We start from the raw sequence: 7,530 nt of genomic DNA on the forward strand, positions 1-7,530 counted from the left end.
ACTTCCCTGGCAGTTCACAAATGCCCATTTGGTTCTATGGATCAACACAGAGGGAARATGAGGTGCTAAAACATGGAATCTGTAGAAAATTCAAGGCAGAGAGAGTGTCCAGAACTCTGAGAAGAGGAAAGAAATCCATGTCAGACCTTTCTGGGCTACGGGAATGCACCTTGTTCTTTTTGGTATGAAGAATGTCAAACCTCTTCTGCAGTTTGGTATTTAATGCCCCTTCTTATAAAGTATTAGAGCAGTCAGACTTATTTAAAGCCCTGAYAATGCTGAAGAATGTTAACATTTCCTTCAGAGCTATTTAAATGTAAGATTTCATTTTTACTGATTCCTTTTTAACCAACTTTTACTTGCTTACCTGAAGAGAGGGGAGATGGATGTTTCAAGGATTACCCCAGCTTCTATCTACTAGTGCTGTGTAGGCTAAGGAGACTTTTTTTTCCCCAAGTCTCTTTGATTTATGTCATGTGCTTAAACACTCATTAGAGTGAAGCCCAGAACACGAGTCTTCCCCCATATCAGATTGCTTTAACAATTAGCCCATAGAGGCACCTGCCTGCTCTCACTTGAGCGTGTCAGTGATTCATRTTGTGGGATAGTGGAGGAACTGCAACAGGCAGGGCAGGCACACAGCTCCTCCACACACAGCCGCAGCTGGCAGAGCCCTGGCTCTCCCCAGGATCCCCCCTGACACCTGCTCACGAGCCTGTCATCCCCTCATTGTCCCATTCCTGCCTGTTGTCTCCTCATTGTCCCGTTCCTGCCTGCTGTCTCCTCATTGTCCTATTCCCCTTGCTTGTCATCTCCTCATTGTCCCATTCCTGCCTGTTTTCTCCTCATTGTCCAGTTCCTGCCTGTTGACTCCTCATTGTCCCATTCCTGCCTGTCATCTCCTCATTGTCCCATTCCTGTCTCCTCACGGGCCTGTCCTTGTCTGTAGTTGCACCCCCATTCCACAAACCCTCATCTCTCTGGTTCCGGCCCCACAGTTCCAGCCCCACAGTTCCAGCCCCATGGCAGGGTGGGCACTAGGAGCTTCTGCACATGGGTACAGCAGAGGGGTAGAACTTACCTGAGAAGTTTATCAGAAACTGAGTTTAAAGGAAACACAGCTGAGGCTGTGCTGGCTGGACATATGGACAGAGCAGGACTCAACGGGCACCAGCCCCTTTTATCCCATTTTCTCTGTTTTCCCCTCATCCCAGTACCACTTGATCTTTCACCCTCTTTGCTCCCTTCTCTAAACATCCCATCCAAAATGCTCTTCCCCAATATAGAACCTTGTTCCTGCAGGCAGCTCCTCCCCATCTTTCAAGAGATCTGGGCAGGGTCTCTCCCATGGGGTCATTTTGAGGGTTCTCACCCAGCTCATGGGGTGGCTGCTCCCAGTGACACCCAGGAGGGGCCAGGACAGGGGAATTGGCTTAAAGGGGCTCACCCCCCACCCCTACCATGGACCTCCCTGTTCCTTTAGTGAGCCTTTTTTTGGTCACACTACCCAACAAAGTTTTGAGTAGACCCAGCAGAGGCAAGAAGGATGCCATGGCCATGTTTATTTTGGCTGGTCCTCAAGGAGCTTTGTGTCTCAATATTTTGCCTCTGGAATCAGGCAGTCAGCAAGGCTGGGACCCCTTTGGGGAGTGGGGAACACTTGCCAGTCATATGCAGATATTTGAGTTAAACCTCAGGAAGCAGCCAGCCCACTGTGGTTTCCTTCAGAAAGCAGGACCAGGTTGGCATCCCTCTGGGCAGAGGGATAGGGGAAGTTTCACCAGAGGTGGAAGAATGTGTGGGAAGAGGGTGGACTGCCTGAGGGAGAAAACAAAGCTCCAGAAGTAGGCAGTAAATGCACCAAAACCGCCCCCATGTCTTTTCATATAACTGGGAGGAAACAAAAAGTCTTTGGGCATCACAAAAGCMTGCTATCAGGAGGCAGTTTTTGATAACCTTTCAGTATTGATTAATCAGTTGCTGTGTTCATTTGAAACAAAGCCCGTGGCTTGTTTAGGAGGTGGCAGCATTGCAGCTTAGKAGTGTCCAAAATACCATATCGCTATCAAGGCTAATTTAACACTGATGAGATCAATAGGGTTCCTAGGGCTAGGAGTAGATGAGAAACGTGGCTCATTACATGCTGCTCTAGTTCTCCAAGCTARGAGAAAAAATGTGCAGTAGGGTGAGGGAAAAAGTGGAGTCCTGAAAAGAAGGCAGGTGCTTTTGGCTTGCTCCAGTGGGTCCCTTGAAGTAGCATCCCTGAAGCAGGGATAGAAAACTGGGAGGGGTTGCCTTGTATATCTGACCTTCTCAGGTGTGTCCCTTGACTGGAATGTCCTTTTGTTGGCTGTTGTTGTCACCACTTGTTCACTTTCCCTTTATTCCCTCTCCCTCTTCAAAATCTACAAATTCCAGGTTTTCTCTACAAAGGTAGGTCACTATGCAACCCCATTATTTTTGGTGACACCAACACAAATATCAATTTTGCACAGAACTGCTGGATATTGTCTGGTAAATGTTGCTTCCTGCTATGGAGCTCAGAGGTAAGACACAAAACCAGCTGGARTTTTGAAAGAGGGAAGTGACAATGCTCACACATTGAAGGGCCACAAATACCTGTGCCATGCAAGGGGAGAGACAGAGATGCCAGAAGAAAAAGGTGAAATCCTGGTTCCTTCTGGGAGGTAGGTATCTTTGCCAGCCTGGGGTGGAAAGCATGGACCCCCAAAAGCAGTAGCTGTATTCCTTTGTTCCAAGTATTAAATGAAGTGAAAGGGAAGTGTGTACCTTTTCATGGTTTGAAAAGGGAGAACCTCCTTTTTTTTACCAGCTTAGTGACTGAACTAGCAATCTGTGAAACAGACTAATAGAGTGCTCAGCAAGAAATTGGGAATAATCAATTCCCCTTTTTCCCTGCCTGAAAGAATTCAGCTTCACGTTGCCGCAGCGTGGTCAGTCAAGAGTGACAGACTGCATTCCTGCATGTCCCTTCTTCCCCTAGTCATGATATTCTTGTCTTTCAAGTGGCACAAATATTGGTACAGCAGATGTCGATTGGCTTTTCATTCTGTCTCTACCTCTAGTACCATCCTCAAAAAATCCATGTACTCCTTCCTCCTCTTGCAGTTACTGTGTCACTGTGACATTTGAAGTTTGAAGTTTGATTGAATTCTGGTACTTTTTGGGTTAGACAAGCAAAGATGATTGGAAAGCCTGGATCTTCTGGTCTCTATCASAGGATGCTGACACCTCCTGCATAGGTCCAAGGGTATGATAAGTCAACTGAAAAGTATTGAAGGATTTCACATGGCCAGACTATTCCCTTCTGGTTTGCAGGTTCATACCCACCCCACCATTGCAGTGATTAAGAGGGAACTTTGGGTGGCCTCTGTGTGATTTATTTGAGAAATGTTTATTTATAAATTCCCGTCTGGCCCATATATCATCAACAACAATCATATTTCGTGATAATGTGAAAGACACTCTGTGTAATTATCTCAAAGAGGCAGTCAGTTCCTCCACTTAGAGAAAAGACGAAGAATCCTAAAACAGGGCAGGTTGTCCTTCCCAGAAACACTACTCCTTTCCATGGTAAAATTGCTGTAGTACATGTAAGAACCTTCCTACTTGAGAAAGTTGGCTGAATAATGCATTTGGAAATGATTTCTTTTCAATTGCTAAACACTGTTGTATGCAATGGTGGCAGTTCCAAGTAATATAATATAGTATAATATGTATTAACCATATTATATATTAATATAACATAACATAACACATATTTTTGTAAATTGTTAGAGATGCTTCATTTGCCAAAATTTTTCATCCAACCCATTTAACTTCTCAGCAATGTCACACATGGATCTGGGGACTGGACTTGGTGACTTCCATCAAGTTAGATCCAGCAGGTTGGGGATGGCCACAGCACCATGGCTTTGCCTCGCCAGTTAACTCCTGTTTCTCTGCACCCCCAAAACCTTTGGAGCTCTGCTGGAAGTTGCAGTGGTTCTTCTGGCAGTCACATAGAACCAAAGAAGCCCCACAWTCTCTGATGCTCTGGGGCAGAGCCCCATATCAGGGAACTTGCCCTCAGCTGCTGCACTCCAGCCTCTGCTCCTACTGCTGCTGCCCTCCAGCTGTAAGACCACAGATTTTACCTAAATGGGCCCCCTTGTCTGGAAAAAGGGCTCATCCTCCCCATTCCCATCATCCTGTGTAAGTGACTGCTCTTTGAGTCTTTCCTCCTCACTGAACCCCTTTTTAAGGCCATAAGCATAAACAGAGAAGAGGAGGGTCCTAGAGACTCATGAGGCTTTCTGAATGCTGTAGCCATGGCCCAGTCTCCTAAAGGAGACAAAATACCTTGGAAAAGTTAACAGTAAATTGAAYGCAGGGATGTATGCAGGCATACATATATGGCCTCATCCTCTCAACAATTTCCACGGAAGATAACTTTCAATCAAATAACATAGTGAAGGTTCAAACTGAATAGAATGAGCTCAAATAAATAATGAACAGAGCTCAGCTAAAACTAGAATCAATAGAGCAGCGAATTTAATGACCTGCTCATCCTAGTATCATGTAATTGAGCCCAAATGGCATTTAAGCAGAAAGAAAACTGGCCTTATGGTTTGTTAATAATTACTCACATTCCAGTAACAAGCCTACAGCAGTGCTCCTTTAAACGTGTGTCGTGTGTCACATTAGTACCTGCTCCAAGTAAGGGCAGCTGATGAACTCCATCCATGAAAGAAGAATCAAATACAAATTAAGTATTTAATGGCTTTAGCAAATGCAGTGGAAGTAGATGCATAAATTACAGAGGAGGAAAAAAAAATCCCCAAAGTAAGGAGAACTTAATTCAGCAGCWGTCTGGTTTAAGGGTTTTCAGTCACTTTTATTCTGGGGAGTTGTGTGATAATAACATTTGCAGTTCGTAAGCCCCCATTTTTCAGTATGTTTTCATGAAGCAAAAGGTAAGCAACATTAAAAAAAAGTGCTCTGAACTTATACGTACAGTGTGTATGCTTTTGGTCTGCAAATAATTTCATCTACAGGTTTTGGGACTCATGATACCTTTATTCCAATTAGCCAGTAATACACAAAATTATGAAGCATTGTATCAAGCTACAAAAGGGCATTTCCTCAGTTAATTAACAGTAATGTTTAGTAGAACTAACCAAATAATAATGCACGAAATACATATGGCTAATTAAGGAAAAAGAAAGTTTTAATTTCTGAAGAAAGCCTATGCATCTGCCTGAGATGATACTTTTMCTGCTGACCAGCTGCTTATTTCTGCCTTTGCAGCCTAGGAAGATAGTGCTGAATCACTGTGCAAGGGGAAGAATTACTTAAATTGCAGTAGACTGGTGTTCCTTCATGTCTTTTTTTTTTTTTTTTGAGTGATGAACAGGTTTCTGTGTTTAGTCAGGACCAAACTGAAGCTCGCTGAGGTTATCAAGACTTTGGATTGATTACAAGGGGATTTCTGCCAGGGATTAGTCCTGCACTTTCACTGTGTCACTGATTGAGCTTTCTTTTATTTTTGGAAGAATAACTGAAGTCCCAGTATGTGGGGACATTCTCAAAAGTAATTAAGTTACAGCCCCGTAGCTGGAAGGCACAGCTCTCTAGCTGAGATGTAGCAACTGACCATGTTGGCTTTCAAAGCCCATTGGAACATAAAGTACAATCAATTATTTAAATCAACAAGAGTCTTAATGGAACTGTTAGTGGAATATCAGATTTCAGCCATCTGTGACATGCAACATTTTGCATTTTGAATCACTTTAAAATGGTRTGGTAAGTGAAAGAGATGTTGTGACACAAGACAACGAGCAGCAGACCACTTTTCTTCACAGTGTTAAACCCAAGGAAGATAGCTGSTTACCACACTCTGGCTGAGGAAGARCAAACTTCTTGCAAGGAAAGCAACTTTTCCAGAAATACTAATTTGATTGCTTGTGCTTATGCAAAGGTGCCCACACCAGGGCATCAATATTTTCATTCCACTGTGGACTTCAACAATCAATCATTGTATCTGCAGCACAGCTTCTCTCTTTAATCAGGCTTTCAAGGTCCCCTTTCTCTGCTTGTCAYGTAGATTAAACATAATTAAAAAGATAATGCTGCAGAAACCAGGTGACTGCAGTTTTAAGAAACTGTTATTCCATCAGTAGCTGTGTTTCTTCAGTGTTTCTTCAGCTGGTCTTGCCGAGATAGAGGGCTGATCCAAAGAACTTGTAGCTATTAAACAGAACCACTGTTATCAAATTATATTTCTATTACGGTTTCAGTATCCTGGAATTTTATGCAATGCTTGTTTCAGAACAAGATGTTAATATTTTGYATTTCTGTTAATATTTTCACTTGAGGCATGAGGATAAGTCATTSTTACTTATCATTTGACCAATTCTTCACTTAAAAGAACTTTTTTTATCTCTTCTTTGTTTAATTGTCCTGAATTTTCAATCATACGTGGTATGGACAATGTCTAACAGGAGTGTTTCTCAGAATTGGTCTCAAATACAATCCTGTCTCTATTATGAAACAGTTCCATAGTAATTTTGTTAGATAAAAAAAAAAAAAAGGTAGACAAATGCTGAAGAATCAACACTTGCTCTGAATTAATTTCTTTCCTGCAGGTAGGAACCACCCAGAAAAATGGCTGCTCTGAGTTTAGTCTGAGTGACAAAGTRGAAACGAATGAGAAACTTTTTGTGCCATGTAATTTGGTTAAGTGAGACTGTGAAATGCTGGAGGTCTCTATTCCTAGGAGAGAAAGGCTTAAGGCCAGCAGAAAAATGCTGGAGAAATTCACACTTTTTCTGAATACATGCAGAACATTGTCCAGTAGATTGGTTGCTTTGAATATTTATCTGAAATGCTTGAGAGTTCAGGTCCAGTTCCCGGAGATTAAAGAAGTCATAATRTGGCAAATCAAGAAACCTGAATTTTACATTACAATCTTGTAGCTTACATTGTGACAAACAATATGTGTTAGATTAATTATTACTATTATTATTTTTRTTTTTATTTTTGTTGGTAGTAACAATTTTTGTGTTCTTTAGACTTGTTTTAAATACAATAAAGTTAGGCAACTTTCTGGTATTTCCTGAGTAATTCCAGCTGCTCTCTTGACTGYTATCCTTTATGGAGACTTTTCTTTCCTGTCTGGTCCAAAGGCATCAAAACCAGTCCTCCTTCCAAGATAGCTAACCATGGACTGGAAAAAAACTTTATGTTTTGTTTACATAATACATCAGAAGTCTGACATGGGTTTTCATTCCAGAATTTTTTGATGGGTAGAGACAATTGTAAASAGTCTCGTCATTAGGACTCTCACTAGAAACAGGTTATATATTATGTAATTATATTTAATTATTTRTTATAATTATATTAAATTWAATAATATTTAATTATATTTATATTTCCATTAGGTTTTGGAAAAAAATCTTGCAATTCCTGCATTGGGACTACTACTTTTTTTCAAAAATCATCAAGCATTTTTCATGCTGGACTTAGGAA

Source organism: Malurus melanocephalus, unplaced genomic scaffold, assembly GCF_030028575.1.
Source record: "Malurus melanocephalus ecotype Western Australia unplaced genomic scaffold, MMel_1.1 scaffold_88, whole genome shotgun sequence".
Classification (NCBI taxonomy): domain Eukaryota; kingdom Metazoa; phylum Chordata; class Aves; order Passeriformes; family Maluridae; genus Malurus; species Malurus melanocephalus.